Source organism: Tinamus guttatus, unplaced genomic scaffold (genome assembly GCF_059628265.1).
Source record: "Tinamus guttatus ecotype Peru unplaced genomic scaffold, ASM5962826v1 Tinamus_guttatus_pri_ptg000153l, whole genome shotgun sequence".
Taxonomy (NCBI): Eukaryota; Metazoa; Chordata; class Aves; order Tinamiformes; family Tinamidae; genus Tinamus; species Tinamus guttatus.
In genome coordinates this window covers 1,739,952-1,757,077 of record NW_028288687.1, presented here as the reverse complement: position 1 = coordinate 1,757,077, position 17,126 = coordinate 1,739,952, and positions in this window count along the sequence as shown.

The window sequence follows — 17,126 nt, the reverse complement described above, 5'->3', positions numbered from 1 at the left end:
TTTTAGGACCTTTCCTCTTTCAATGCGTTTATGTCTTCAAATCCCCTTGGAGGAAATGGAATCTTTTTATCCCATTTTGCAGACGGTAACTACAACAGAGGAGGATTTATGTCACTCACCCACGTTGACACAGGAAGTCTTTGGCAGAGATTGTAGCCTGATCTCCAAAGCTTCTCCTACAATTAGTGGCCCATCGTTCCTGTCCTTTCTTAGTGCTGCTTTGACAGAAGAACCTCTCTTCTGTCAAAGTGGAGACACGGAGCCTTGCTATCTCGCACCATTTTATCATGAATCGCATGATATTTGATGCTTTTTTTTACACAATCTCTAAAAGAATATTTTTCAGAGTGTGGGAATCTCCATTTTCATTAAAAGGAGAATTCAATTATGGAGAGTTAATGCTAACAGAAAAAAAATAATCAACATTAAAAAAATCTTGCTGATCAGAGGGTCGTTCCATGACTTTTGTGAAGCAGCTCAGGATTTTTGGGCAGAGCTGCCGGGCAGACCTTCAAGATTACAGCCTGGGTGCTGATACTACATGTAAAAAGCATTCAGAATCCCATCAGATGTTGAAGAGCACGGTACATCTTTTCCTGCACATTAGCCAAATTATATCAAAATAAATCTCAATGAAAATATTGCATAGGATGTAAAACTACCCGTTTGTGGTCTACCCATATGCTGCGTTACGAGCTGCCGCGTTTTGCTCCCGCTCGGACCTGGTGCTGCTGGCGTGGGGAGCCCGGCGCGGAGCGGAGCGGGGTGCTGGATGTGCTGTGGTGTTCATGCCTCGGACACCACGCTCCAGGGTCTGCCCGTGTCTCGCTGGAGCCACACGTCTTAGCAGGCAGCAGCTGAAATCAGGCTCAAACTGGAGCAGAAATTGGTATAAAAAATAAATAAAAAGCAAACCATCTCTGCTGGTTCAGAAGCAAGAATGGCAATTTTTGCTTTTCAGGCCAGTACAGTTGAGGCTAATGTGACCCAAGATTCGACATTTCTCCTCCTGTTATTATTTAGCTTCTTGGTTTGAGTGCTGGGGTTTGAGGGAAAGGGGAATTGCTTGGAAACGACCCACGCAGCCGAATTTCTTCGGTCCCCTCTGACAGGGCACCGCTGATGCTTATTGTTCTTCCCTGGCTGCATTACGCCGTCCTTGAGTTTTGTTTCAAGCCGTCTAATGGCACGATGTCAAATCCCGCTAATTGGTTTAGGATTAAAATGCAGGGCCACATCACTCTCTTGATTAACCAGCAGCAAAACTGCTTTTGTCTAACGATCGTTTCAGAGGAGAAAGAAAATAAAGCGTATAAAGGAAGCAGCAGGCTTTGCCCGTAAAATGCATAGGAAACTGCCTTGGGGTGGGGGGAGAAAAATAGCTCTGTCCAGGCCTGCTAAGTTTTACTGAGATTGGTTAAAAAGCAGCGCTGCAGCAAATCTCCTCCTTGGAGGCCGCGGCTCTGAAGCCTGGTCTGTGCAGCACCTTGCGCCAGAGCAGCACGTCCCCGGCTGGAATGGCGGAAATTTAATAAAACGGAGTATTTCAGTGCCGTTTCTCGCCTCACCGACAGCAGAAGAGCTGCAGCCCAGAGCGGCACCAGGATAAGACCCCTCGGCTGGATGCCCAGGGGCTGCGTTTCCATCGCCAACGAGGGTGCTCCCGAGCGCCACTTCCCAACATCCAGAGCCCAAACAGCTGCAGGATGGAGTGGAGAGGAGCTCCGGAATGGCAGTGCAGGGAAGCACGTGAGGGCTGAGCACCGCGGTCCAGCATCCGCTCCGCAAGCCACGAGGGCAAACCACCACAAGGAGGGACACACTCCCAAAGCTGCTCTCTTCCTCACCTGGCTATGTAACTTTTTGGGTGTGATTTTAAAAAGCAAGTGCAGATATAAGGCAGGAATGTTTTTATGTGCTTTCCATCCAAGTGCAGACAAGAAGAGGTCAGTGCTCGGCGCGGGGCCCCGCTCGGCACAGGGCAGGTACAGAACCGCCCCGGGCGTTCCTGGCCGTCACAAAAAGGTTTCTGCTTTGCAAATTCTCATCAGAAGAGTGGAAATCCATTTTGTCTGCTTTCCCCTGACTCCAGGACTCGAAAGCAGGAAGACGAGAACATCCTGCACACATGTTAATTAGTCATTCCTTAAAACCAAATGTCACAGCGCTCGTATTTAAATCCAAGAACAGACTGATGAATATGTACGTCTAGTTGTATTTCATTTACATACTCTGGGATTTGTTAGAAGACGCCTAATAAAACCATCTCGAATGAATTAGGGCTTATCCTACCAACTCGATTTATTTTGAATACACATATATCAGAGCAACGGCCCAGTACTGCAACAGGAGATTTTTCACGGAAACAAAATACCTACATTGCGTTTCACGACTGCAGCTAGTGAGCTAAAGCAGGCACCCCCTAAACGTGATTTGGTTCTTGCTGTAGAAAATGCAGATAAAAGAGGCTTGAACGGGCTGGGGGGAGTGGTGGCCATCAGCTTTATACTAATTCAGAGAAGCCCAAGCTCAGCATCCAAAGGGCTTGTAAGAAACTATCCACATAAGGCATAAGTTAAAGGAACAGAACTATCTCCTCGAGCCAAGCAGGAAAAGAAAAGCCCTTTTAGACTTTCCCTTCCTTCTCTCTCCAGTTTCTCCATCCTGCCCCTAATGCAGCTTTTCAGGCTTGTCCCCTCTCTCGGACTCTGCTCAGGAAGGGAGGTAGCAGCCAGGGAGCTACATCCGAAAGCCCCGTTGCAGTCTCAGAGGCTTTTTCGTGATTTTTCATTTGTTGGTTTCCTTTCAAAACAACCCAGTTTATAGGTAAGGAGAAGCACTGTGCTGTGGGCTTTCTCTTTTTTCCTTTTCTTTTCTTTTGCCCCCTCCCGCTAGCAGCCGAGCTCTCGTGCCTGGCGGGCACATCACCATTACACATCCCTGGCTACGCGGGCTGTGACGCCGGACCTGGGTGCGACTCTGGAGCAAATCCACCTCCCTCGCCGCTCGCCTGGCCTGTGAGGGGCTACGTGCAGTGGGAAGCAGTAAAACCTGAATTCAGCCTATAAAAACCTGCAGAGATATTTGGAATGTGCAGAGGGAGCAGATCTCCCGAGCGAAACAGAGCAATGATTAAAATAGACACTTTTCCGAGCGCAACCGCAATTTTAATACTGCAGCATTTGTTTGCGGAGAGCTGTGGTTCCTGTCCCAGTGACAGTCACACGACTCCAGGGGCCGTTCGCAGAGCGTGCAGCAAAAACATGTGGTTTGCATTTAGAGTCTTAGAGATCAGCCTTACTCCAGCAAAGATATTGCCAGTGTCTCCGTGAGTCGTAATTTTAAATCATCAGGAACCTGAACGCTGCTCATTAAATGATTAAAGCGAGCAGGAATAAAAAGCAAGCTAAAAGAAAGGATAAATATACAGCCCTATAAGCAGCAGCATTTATTTTCAGAGCAAAAAGAAAATATTGCCATCTCAACAAAGGGCCGTAAACATTTCAAACTAATTCACTTTTTCAGCACAGAAGGTAATCTTAATAAAGCAGCAAATTTTAGATGGCAAGGTAAGATTACAGCTCTTTTAGACTTGGAATAGAGCTTTCCCATAAACAGGTTATTGCTATGGGTTCCGGTCACTATTAAGCACATATTTATGTCCCACATTTGAGACTAAAACAGCCCCTGAGAGCGGCTGCATTGATGGTGAGGCTTTTGGTCGGGGTATCAGTGAGGGGTCCCTGCTGTGAGCTCTCGGTTTGCATTTTCCTTAGGAATAACCATCTTTCCAACTGAGGCCCGTGAGGCCCAGTAAACCCAAGGCAGGCACTAAATTTCGATTAAATTTCAGCAGAGGTCAGGACAGACGGTTTGCTGACGGCCCTGTGATGGCTTTGCTTGCCCAGCGTATCGCAGCAGGACAGATTCATGGTGCAGAATTGGATCTTTGCGCCACACACTTCTGCCCTCCCTGCTCTGCTGCCAAACCAAAGGAAAAGGGACACGTACCTCAGCAGCTGCATTTTTGACGGCAGTCTTCCTTCCTCAAATTTAGGAAGGTTTTGGGCTATCCATTGCTCCAGATCCATTGGTCTTTTTGGCTTGCTTCCCTAAGTCTTGAAATGAGAAGGAAAACGGTTGCAGAATGTTTCCGCGTATGAACGGTGGGGACGCTGTGTTTCCAGGAACCGCGCCGGATGGGTTCCAGTTTCGGGATTTCAGTGACTGCGTGGGAGAAAGAAGAAAGTGAAAAGCAAAATAAACAAGCTATAAAAAGGGGTAAAAATATTGACTGAAGCATTATGTAACACATATAAATATAAATACGCGATACCTGCTGCTGCACAGGGAGAGCCTGACTGTATCAATACATTGGCAAGAAGGCAAAGGTCAAATTTTAAATGTAAAAAATAACTGAGTGAGTCATCTTCCACCCTCTCAGGCTTGCAATCCTACTGCATTTTGCTTTGACCTGAGAGGGCACAGCCTGAAAATAGGGAACTGGATGACGTGGCCTCTCAGCTGGTTGCACGCTCGCACCGCTCTGCTGATTTCAGTGGAAATGCCCCAAATATATCAGCAGCCATTCCAAGCACTCGCTCCGGATCCACATGGCTGTTCAAAGCAAGCCTGAAAATGCTGCTGTTGCATGGGTTGTCCTGCTTTTGTTTGAGCTGGGTTCCACTACCTGGCAAAAATAAACAGGTTACCCAACTCTCCCTCCCCAAGTCATAATAATAACAATAATAATACCCAGAAATACCCTCCTCCAAGTCACTACATTTCTTGGAGTCAATGGGTGAAAAAGCAGCTACCTTGGATCATGTAGCAATTAAAGAAAGGACAAAATCAGACTGAAAAACCACACATGCTTTAAATCTGAAAATTGAATTTTGCACTGTAACATTTACAAAGGTAAAATAGCACGTTCAACTTTGTGGACTTTTACAGTGTTTAGGATCTGGGTAAACAGAATCAAAGTTAACACATATCGGAAAAGGCAGTTTTTTGGGGACACTTTGGAGCATGGTCAGCAGGGATGTCCTAACGTGCTCCCCTGCTTTCTCCTTTGCTGCGGAGCTGAACCCCCACGTCTCACCTCTTTGCTCAGTTTAAAGAAAAATTGTAGCTACACCCATAAATATTTCTATATACAGGACTACGAGCAGAAATCATCTGCAAATCTGTGATGCTAAAAAATCATTTCTCATCCGTGTTTCTTATCTAAGCACCCCAGACATGTGCTAGATAAATTATTTTAATGAGCACAGTCTTGGCTATATAAGGGTAATTTTCTAGTCTTCCCGCCTGCCTACAGTCCCCACCCAGCGTCCAGTACTGAATATAAACCATAAAGCTGTTCACTAACTAGCAGCAAACTATATTAATATTTAGCATATCAATTACACTTTTTTTTTCTTTTATGAAGATTTGGAAGTCCTTGTGTGTCACCAGTCCTAAACTGTCCAAACTTGATGCCTTATTAGCACAGATAATGGAGCAGGGCTTTTATTTTGCTTCACGGGTTTTTCCATCAAAAAGAACAAACATTTTCTTTTTTTTTTCTTTTCCTTTTTTTAATTGCTTTAAGTCTTAAGGTCTGTATGTTTAGGAAACTTGTTTTATCTTATTCACATTGCAATGAGTTACATTGGTGGAGTACCGCCAATCTGGTGGTTCCTTAATTTATGTCTCCGGTCCCCAAAGCCATGCACTATGTTATAGGACAAACCAGCGGTTTTGGTTTCAGCTACAGCTTTAGGTAGAACTTTCCTTTTTTACTACACTCAAATTCTCATACCCACATGCAGCACCGATGAAACCCATTACATGGTAGTAAGGGCTTCAGTGTGTTTATGGGCTATTATTTTTAATAATTACTCCCCATGGGAGAAAGTAAAACTCAATGGAGAATGATCCCCACAGAGGACTCTGTTTTGTTCTCTCTTGTCCTGCTGGTGCATTGCAAGTGAAGCAATCCTGATGCTTTATAAGCTAAATAGCCCCAGCAAGATCGATGTTTATGAGCAGTGTAAAACCCCTTGGGATGCTAGCCTGGGCCTTCCCTTCCACTGCCAGCATCACACTGGAGCTACAGGAGCGCGATACATTTTGAATGGTGGATTAGAGGAGTACTGCTCATCTACACAAAGCATAACACTTTTAATCCCATCCTCATTTTGTTTTTTAGAAAGAAAAAACAAAACAAAAAAAGGAATCAGATTTCCATACCTTGGCATACGTATCATTCTGAAACGGGGCCATTACTCTGGACAGCATATTGCAACAGCTTGCATAATATGGCATGAAGATCACGCGCAACTCCTGCATTTGTAGCTCAGAAAGAAAATAAAAGGCAGTTAAATTACAATGTAAGAGCGAAGCTATGTACGGATGTTGCATTCAAGAAGCCTAATGCTCAGAGGGGCAAAATGACAGGATTTTTTTTGCCTTTCTAGATATTTTATCCCTCCAACAAGCTTAACTGTCAAATGTTTTTAGAGAGGTCAAAACTAGTCTGTTTTTTTCACGCACGTTTGTGGAAGGAATTTCTCGTCGTGGAGTTTTGCAGGGAGTGACACGATAAACCTAAATGGCTCCTTTACAACTGTTGGGGTTTTCTGTAAACACATGCTGTCCTGCCAGCCAACCAGCTTCCAACGTGTGCGGCAGATGGTCCATCCCGCAGACACTAATGCAGATTTCCATGCACAGCTTTGCTGTGCAAATGAAGCCACCGCATCTCACCGAGTTTTAAAACTTTCAATAACTGATGGTTTTCTGTTTTCAAATGTGAGAGCGCGTGGAGATGCCGAAGAGGCTCCTGGCTCTACAAGGAAGAGGCATTTGGGAGCTGGTGGTCGAGCCTCCAACACCCCATCAGGAATCAAGTGGTGTTCCCGAATTCAAGAAGGTGCAGAACTTCTTTCTTCTTTCCATCAAAACTCACTTCCTAAAGAGAACTGTGAATTAGTACTCACTTTCTCATTTTATTTTAAGGCACTTACTTCCTATTCAACAGACTAAAGGGAGACATTTATAAATCTACAGTTTATTTCTCTGCCCATAATGGAAAGCAAACATTTCTGAAAACTTGTTGCAGGGGAAAATAGAAGCAAAATGGCCTTAAAAAAAAAGAGAACATAAGTTGAGAGATTGTTATTCTAGAGCAGTTTGGCTTTCTTTGGCTAAAAAGTCTCAGACATACCGTTTGTTTTGCTCTAACAAAAACCCAAAACTGATAATATAGATGTCTCCTAAATTATTAAGGGGCAGAGAAGTAAAATCAGAAACTGATACAGGAGTCAGTCACTCTATATCTATCACATCTCTCATGAAGAGAACATAAATCAGCAGAACGGCTTGTAACTGAGTCTCACAACTTAACTGCAAATTAAAAAACGTAGGATGCAATTAAGGAATGTCCATGGACAAACACACTGCAGCACATGAATTAGCTCTGTGCAGACACACATGCAGCTTTTAATGTTGTAGTGAGTGTTACAGCAAGCGTGCACATGCCTGCTCTGCTGTACTTAACATCTCGGATGCCAGGAAGACACCTGAGGTGAAGCAGGTGAGCAGGAGCTGGAGACACGGACCGGACAACGTGCGGATGCTAAAGCAGTGTGAGCTCCCCGGGCATATCCTTGCAGCCTCTCTCGCCTCCCCTGCTCAGCAATATGTTTTGCAAAATTCCCCTCCGTGAATACATTCCGGAAAAGCGCCCCCCTCTCTTGGGCTCCATAAGGGCACCTTGCCAGCATCACCCGGGGGGCTCGGGACCATCCCCATGGGTTTGGGGCGCTGCTCGGGTGGGCATGAGCTCCCGGTAGAGACGAGAAGCCCAACAAGCAAGAAAGGATTTCACAGGGAGAGGAGGGGAGGGGGGGCAAACAAAAAGCTGCAAATGTGTGAGCTAACTCGCCGCGCTGTGTGGAGCCACTTCCCGACACCCGAGCTAGTCATCAGAATTTAACACATTTCGCTTTTGCATTTTGCAGCTCACCTTTAAGAGAGCACAAGGCGGAGGAGGTGGGAATATATGGACTTCAGCCCTTCCCATCAGTTTCCCCCTGTTACTTTCAAAGATTTTCTATTTAGAAGGGAAGGCTTTTTTTCCTGCTGTTCATACATTACACATACTTCCCAGCCAAAATATCTTGCTTGTGTGTATATATATATATATATATATATATTTAATTTTAGCCTACATTACTCACAACTGCTCTAGGAATAATTAAAGAGAATCACTTTCCCTGGCGCTTCAATTCACCTGGCTTTTTATTTCTGAGGAGGGTTTTATGCAATAGCTGTGACAAAAAAAGCAGAGATCAACAACTACAGAAAAAAAAATAGCTCCACATCCTCTTTCTTGTCTGAATCTAATGAAAATGTTTAAACTCCATGGATATTTATACTTATGAAAAACATATGAACAAAATAAAAATCCCACTATTCTGGTGAGATTCTGTAAACAGGACAAAATGTTCACCACGGAAACATATCACTTAAGACCTTTATTTCTTTCTAGCTCCTTCCAGGCACCAAACGAGCTTTGCATGCAGATTCATTTCTGCTTCGTGAACTCATTCTCGCAACTGTTCTCCAAAGCCCGAGCTCTGGGGTCAGTCCTGCTCTTTCTGCAATGGGATAAATATTAACAAGTGTGACTAACCCATTCCTTGCGCCCTTCCTCGATTTTCCAGACTGTGTCAGCAAGCAGGAAGGCAGCACATCAAAACCACGAGGGTTTTATTGTTGAAAGCGGATGCAAAGAAGGATGCTATAGTGGCAAAATCCCAACACCTTGAAGAAGCTGGTCTATAAGACACCAATAATAACAAGGGAATTACTGGACTGCATGAAAATCACCTTGTGCTCCTGTGCAAAAATAAATAAATATTCACTCTCCCTTATAATAATGTTTTAAGAGTCCTAGAACAGAGGTTGAGAGCAAACCTGGATACAGGCCCTGGGTCGCAAAACACCCCAGAGAGGACAGAGCTTCTTGTGTCTTTTCCTTGATGGCTGCTCCTGCTGAAATTTCCCAGTGTAATCGATATTTTCTCACCCATGGTGTGTGTCCTTCTCTGAACCAAGCTGACCTGCACACTGGAGTTTGTTGCAAGACCGACACAGCTCTCACTGCATTACCCAGACATTTCTAGGGGGAATCTCTCATGCTAAAAAATGGGTCTAAATAAAGCACTTGTACTCCGAGGTGCTTCTTGCTATTGCAGGTAGGTAGTTGCACATGGTAGCAATGCAGAACCCACCTTTTAATAAACAGTCATGTGCAGTTCCAGGAGTTTAATTCTCATGCACATTCTCTCCAAGGAAAGTTAAGACTCCAGATTTCACCACCTCCTTTGCATCTACTGTAGCTGAGCTTACAAGCCATCACCTTGGTGTGGTTCCACACCTGGCTTTCTTCTCCCCCAGGATGTCCAACTGCAAACACAGTTGCAAACACACCCCAAGAGAGGTACTGTCCTTCTGGCTAGTGAAGCAACTGAGCTCCAAACCCTGCAAATGAATATGCTTGGATACGTCCTTGCTCAGGGGAGTTGCAGCAGGGGTGGACCTTTCAGAGAAGACATTTCTGAAAGGCTGCCTCATGCTCGAGACCCAGACTTAAAGCCCTCCCCATTTTCCAACCCTTTACACATTTGTAGATTTGGATTTTTTAATAGTTCCTGGCTGGTTTAACTCATAAGCTCCTAGAAGTTCTGTAAAGGAAGTCCGTGGAGAGTTGGGAATGAGACACCAGTGCTAGCTGCATGGCAGACCTCACTGGGCCTCTCTCCACTGCACAGCAGGGCAAAGAAAACGCCCTGGAAAGCTCTAGTGACTTGAGAATTTGTCAACTTTGCCCAGTTAAACTATGGTTCTCTTAAACTTTCCTTTGGCTGGCAAATGACTGACTGTTACTAGAGAGAACAGCCCTAAGCAATTAAAAGTGAGAACAACGGCTACAAATCTAAGATTCGGTAGACAAAATCTCTTGCAAAAGACACAGCTCTGCAGTGTTTCAGTTACAGCCTGCCCAAATGGGGGGAATCAAATTAAATGAAAAAAAAAAAAAAAGGAACTTATTGCATATTATCTTAATTTATATATTAGATTTTAGACAGTTCCAGATTTCTGGATTAAATACAATACCATGTGGCTCCATTAAGACTCACTGGCCTTTTAGAATATTATTGAAAGAAATAATATATAACAGCCTGAAAGGTTTTTGGATGCTTGGTGGCATCATTATGCAATTTATTAATATGTGGGTAGAGTGACTAATACCGCTGAGGGTGTATTTTTAGTTTCAGAAAAATAAATATGAAAAAGAAATGTGTGCTGGGGGCAGAGGAAGAAAAGCAGCTACAAATTGGTTTCTGCTAGTGGCATGGGAGGGTGTACATCATTCCGTCTGCTCCCGGGAAGCGCGGAGCTCGGCACGATCCGAGCAGACACTCTTCCAGAGGAACCCCAGAAGCTCGTGGTTGCAATTTGGTTGAGCCTGGGTATCTAGCTTCTTTTCTGGCACCTTTCGTCCATTTTTTTTTTTTTTAAGGCTGAAAGGGAGAATTCAGATCACTTAGTTTAACCTTCCCTATAAACCCCCGAGAAACTCATTTCCCACATTCACTCCCTAATTGAGCCTACTAATATACGCTTCACTAAAGTCGTCTGGGCTGCCCTCCAGTTCTGATTGCAGGATTCAAAGAGATGACAAATCCCCAGCCCCCGTCAGGAGCTGGTCCCCATAGTTAGCCCCTGCTCTCGTACTTATATCTGTATTTTGCCTGTCTTAAGTTTCCAGTCATTGCATCTTGTTATGCTTTTTCTCCATTAGACTATAAAGCCCTTTTGTATGTGGTATTTCTTCCTATAAAGGTATTTACTGCACAGAGTCAGGTCACTGCCTGATCTGATTTTTGCTAAGTTAACCAAATTGAGCTCCTTAAGCCTCTCTCCACAAGATTTCTTTTCTTTTTTTTTTTTTTTTTTTTTCCTCCATCCCTGCAATCATTCTTGTAAAAATGAGCCATTGGCTGAGAGTTTATGGTCTCTATCACGAATTCAAGTCCCCGAATCTCAGGTTAATAAAGTCTCTATTTTTTAATAAGGCTTCTGTGAAATGACTAGGAATAGTCCCACGGGATGTGTTATTTGGACGTAACTCCTTCCACATGGGCTGCAGAGGAGAAAGGCAACGCAAGACTCCTGTCCTCGCCTCCTCACCTTCTTCTGCAAGCATCTTTATCTTGACTGGGGAGGGAACAGCATCTATCTTGGAGGCTCCAACCCGGTGGACACTTCTCAGATATCTAGGAAGAAGCAATGAGGTTTTTAGGTACCGGTGTTGGAAATCAAGTGCTGGGGAAGCTCCCAGCCCAAACAATAATGTGTGCAGAGGCCCAAACAGCAAATTGCACTGCCGGGGAGCCGAGCGCTGAGCAGCAGCAGCAGCACTGACAGGGCCTTGGCACCAAGCACCTCATGGAGAGCAAACGGCTCCTTCTCCGAGCCTGAGGAGAGGGCTATAAAACCTTTCAGAGCTCAGCAGAGCCCCTCCTTCATCCCAAATTAATGGGATTAAAAACAAACACTGGGCTTTTCCTCCCTGTTCTTTCTAAGCGTCACTGTCCGCACTTTTAAGCTTTTTTTTTCCTTGCAATTATGGATTTGTTGACTTGCTTTTTGTTAAATGACAGCAGAGGTTCACAGGGCACTTGGCTCTGGATCTTTGAAGAAAACAAGCCAATATTGCCAAAAAAATCATTGAAATGACAAGACATGGTGAGTTCTAGATAATCTCCTCCGGCATGGATTTATGGCTCACTCCTCCACAGCTCCCAGAGAGGATAATATCCTGATTTTCTCCGGTGGCATTTGATTTGTATGTGAGTATGCAGACCAAATAAGTAGCTTAAAAGAAATGCCACCTTAGTTTCCATTTAATCTGGCCTTTTTGCACCCCGCAGGGAAAAATGCTCCAGCATCCAAACTGAAATGTAAATTTTGGAGGCAATTGTGACTGTTAAGTCTACTGAGTCACCACCAGTGCAGTCACTTCTGTCTTTTCTCTACCTCTCACCAAACACCCTCACGTTAAAGATTTCAGTACGTGGTAAAACCAGAGACAGGAGACAAGAGCTTCAGACATACTCATCTCCTCTACTGTTGTGAGGTATCCAAAAGGAGCTTCTGAAACAGGGTGATTGGAAGAACTTGTTGTGGATTGGTGACTGAGCATCCTGATACTGACATGACTCCCAAACAGGACTGCAGGTTTGGGTAACTAGCCTGAAAAGTCTATTTGAAATTTTTTAGTCAGGCATAGAATTTCAAATTCACTTCAAGTATCCTTAGAAATGTCTGTGCAAGACAAAGCCTAAGAGCTTGGAGGTTCAGTGAAAGCAGGCATGAAAGGGCCAAAGGATACAAATAAGTCTGCATGAAAAGCAAATAAAAATAATCTTTGAAGAGAAGAAAATATTAGTGGTTGTTTCCTAGTGGTCGCCATTCAGCCTGTTCCTTCATTGCACTCAATTTGCAAAGGCATAAGGTTTTAATTTGGTTCACAGTCAATGTAATGTTTAGAGTTTCATCTATTTGAATGATTCTTCAGGGACTGGTTACAATAGCTACACTTTGGGCTTAAATTGCATTGCTTTTTTATTTTTTTATTTTAAATACAACCAAATCTTACCAATGAGTGTAACTGGAAAGGATAAAATTAGATTTCTGAACCGTCATCCCCTTTTTGGAGCAGACGTGAAAATAAAAATGCATCTAGTTTTGTTAAATATTTTTTTCCACATCTGGTGTTCAGTCAAAACCATAAGAAAAGTGCTGGAAATCTCACAAGAAGCCTTGTACTCTTGTGATTTCCAGTCCAATTTTTGCAGCCACAGGAGATCTGTATAGTTCAGATAAGAATCCGAGGCAGAAGCCAAACCCAAACTGTGAGGCTCCTGAGGCTCACCCCACCCACAACAGCTTATGCCTTTACCCATCATTTGCAGCAGATGTTCTCCCAAATTCTCCAGTGAGATAAACTGCACTAAAAGTTGCAGGATAAAGACGGTAAGATATATACCATACCCAATAAAAGTGTCCAAAGCAGCTCATTATGGCTTGCTAAGCTATTGCTAAAGACCCTCATATAGTAGTACCTATTGATTAGAGAATTTTGCTGCTCCTTCCTACTCTTTTTTCCATGCTGGGCTTTTGGGGCTTTTTGATCTAAAGGCCACTGATGTCAGCCCCAGTATTTCCATTGTCTTCGGCAGGCTTCGGATCAAGCCCTTGACAAACTGTTCCTCCCACAGGTCAGTCTGCAGAGGGTGCGTTTCTGCCAGCAGATTGTCCCTAGAACATTTCATTGTAGATTTACAGTCTTTATAAAATTTTAAATGAAGTTCTATAGTTAGATTCATATGGTATATCATAAATTACAGCAGAGTCTGCAAGCTCGAGTTTGAGGCTTTTTTTCTTTTTTCATTTGGCTCTCGGGGAACATATAGTTTTTTCCATAGGGTTTTTTTCTCCAAATGCTAATTTTACCTGTGCTGCTGCAGTAGAGCCCTCAGAGGGAAGTGCTGCAGCACGGAGGCAGGGACTGGCCATGCAGCCAGATCGCTCTCGCAGGGGAGACCAGGCTGCTTCTCAGGCTCCTCTTGCTATAAGAGAGAGAAAAATTGTGAAAAGCAAAGAACAAGGCAGAAGTTTTGGATTTTTCTCCTTTAATGTGCAGTTCCAGCTGGAAGTTTGCTTTCTCCTAGAAGAGGAGCATCTCACATCCCCTTTAGTGGCATCCCCGGGGGAAGGAAAGGTATTTGCACAAGGGTTCAAAGGGTCCCTCTCAGGACCTCGACACTTCACACAGAGGTCACGCAGTGACAGTATGAGGGGGACAGCGTTAAAGGCACCCGCGCCCCAACCCTCCTGTCCCACGGCTGGAGCCTCACGTTGCCACGGAGTTTAGCCGGCATTACCTTTCCCATCTGCAAAGCGGGAGCAATAATCCCACAAAACCTCCTCTGAAACGCTGCGAGGCCGTGAACTCTGTCTGCACAGAGTCGCACTGTTCGGTAGTAAATGAAATCTGTTTTCACTTGCAAGGCTATGGCATAAATTACTGCAGGCAGAAATCCAGCCTAGCAAGCAATGAACTGGATGGGGCCCACTCGGTTCCTTCCATCTCGAACTAGGATTTTCATTGTTCTCTTGCATTAACAGAATTTCCATGTTTTTTCTTTCTTTCTTTCTTTCCCCGTTACAACTTTTCTAAGCTGCTAATTTGCCAGCAAAGAGAATGGCCTCATAATTGTGAAGCAGGTTCTCTGAAGCACCCACAAGTATCTCAACAGGTTTTAGCAGAGTCCATATTTCCCCCTGTACTTGGCCCTGAAATGTATAGAAGAAGAGATGAAAAAAGTCTGTTTTTCTGTTCCTGCTGAAGGACCATAATCTGGTCCTCTGCTCACAAAGCAGGGACAGAGATTCTGTGGACATGGGCTTCGATGTTCTGCCAGTGGGCATCAGCACAGCTCCCTGCAAGTCCATGGGGTTCTGACAGTTTGCACCAGCTGGAGCTAGTCCACTGGTTTTAAAGGACATAAAGACCATAAATGTGTTTCTTTTCACATGCATGTGGCAAGTCAGAAGATCCAGGGCCTTCATGAAAAATGGCATCAGCCTGGAAAAGCATCGATTCACTATTCATCTTTTTTTTTTTTTTTTGGAAAAAAAGGATATTGATTCTGCTCAGGTTACCTCAGAAGAACGGAGGAAATGCTCAGGAGAAAAAAAAAAAAAAAAAAAACAGGGAAATCACTTTCTTTCCCAGTCCCTAACCCCTAAGCAGCAATGGGTTGTCTCTCAGCCCCAGGTGGCCAGTGGATGAGGTCACAACTATTTTACAGTGCAGGGAACGGGACGAGGACTGTCAGCCCCATGGCACCAGTGACGTTCTGCCACCACTAGCTGCAACCTCTGTTCATGAAATCATTTCAAAACCCTTAACAATAATGAACTTGTTTCAAATCCTGCTCTTCTCCAGTGGCAGAGTTTGCGAGTGCGTAAGTGCTCCCACAGGAAGAAGAATGGGGAAGATAAAAATCAGAGGAATGAGAGATGACTGGATAAATTCATGGCCTCTTACCAGCAGAAGACTCTGCTGATTTGGGAGTTTAGTAGGAAAGAATTTGGTCCCTTAATTTAAACTCTCTTGGAAGTAAACCCTGACCATTTAGGATTTCCCTTGGGCTCTGGTTCCTGTGCACTGGAAGAGAGGATGTTCGATATCAAATTCTGCAGGAAGTGCTCCTTGTGATTTAGACCAGGGCTTTGGGATTTATGGAGTTGCATGAATGAGGCTTTATGGAATAAGGTGAGAATGGAGGGGAGGAGAGGAAACCAGGGCCTAATAGAGCCATGGTGTCTAGTGGCTTACTTGTGTAGGTCCCAGACATTGAGGAATCCTTACCCAGGAGATTCCTGATGGGAATGAGGAAAGGGCATAGCAGTGTCCAGAGCTGAAAAGCCCAGAGGCAGGCACCAAAGCTTGCCCTTCTGGATTTCAAGAAATATGAAGAAACTTATTTCTGCTGCAACCCCCTTGAAACAAAGCAGGACATGATGTGTCCATGTCTGAATTTAGGATTTCCATTGTGGTTTGGCTTTTCCTCTTACTAAGACCTTGCTCAATCTCCACTTCAGAGATGTGAACCCTCAGTCACAGAAAGGTCAAGAATTAAAGTCTCAGAGCCAGAAATAAAGCTCATTAATGCTTCATCGATAGGGAGTTTTACATAACTGCCATATGGCAATTACTACCAAAGACAGCTCAAAAGAAGAGATAATTTTTATGGTAACTTCACTTTGTAAAAGTACAAACATGCTCCCATTAGAAACTAGAACCTACCTGACTACAGGTTTACACTGCATGGGGCCAGCAGGCTCAACTCAAGTACATAAAACACGCACGTAACAGAACTCTGCAAATCTACAAATATAGAGTATCAACAAATGCTCTGGTTTTCCAGAATGATTTGGGAGGTAGGTAGACTTAGCTGAAGGCTGCGGTTTCTAAATTGGACATAGTTACCTAAAACTATTGGAAACTTGAATTGCATGTCAGATGTCTGGAATAAATGGACTCAAGAGACATAAGAAAAAACATGTGGCCCATACTTTTCTCTTTTTTAATGTCTTTTGGAAATGGTTTAGGTCTCATCTGGGGCTTGTATAGTTCCTTTGTTTGGTAATTTTGAATTGAAATTCTTTACAGAGCTTTGTTAATTAAAAGGTAAAAACTCCATTGTTGGACATGGAGCTTTGAATTCGGAAAGATGCCCATACGCTTTCCAAAAACACACTACACTTTGGGGGGAAAAAAAAAAGCCAACTATACTTGAATACTATGCATCACATTTTCTTTTCTTTTACCTCAGATCAATCAGATTTAGATTCCAAAATGGACCGTTATGGTCTGACCTTGTTTCTAACATTGTCAGTAACTATTGCATTTGAACACACCATCTGATCCCCTGCACAACAAGCTGCAAACTCCCTCTGAATCCCTGTATCTAGCCTGTCTTGTGGCTGCATGTCTTTAAGTAAGACCATCCAACATAATTATGAAGATTACAAGCAATAAATTTCCCCTGAATTGGACCCATCCCTGGGGTGAAATATATCACTGGCTCCATAGCACACAGTTATATCGTTTGACCACGCAATAATATGGAAAGTGACTGCTGCTCAGTGGAAACCTGAAGGAGACCTTTCTGTAGGCAAAATGTTAACATAGCCTAACCTGAACAGAGGCAGGAACTGGGTTTAAATGTTTCTCACCAAGAAACATCCATGGCTCTAAAAAAAAAAAAAAAAAAAAAAAAAATCTTTTCAGATTTGCTACATCTGGAAGACAGGTCTTGAGCCTCCAGCAAAACCTCCTGTTGGTAACCCTCACTCTTGGTTACCGCAGACCAGGAATGATGCCGTAACCATTCGACTATCCCAATTTCCCTAGATTGTTGGAAAGGTCCTAAGAAGAATATAGATAGTGATTTTTTGCCCTAAGACTTTCTTTATTAGAATACTATGGAAAGTTT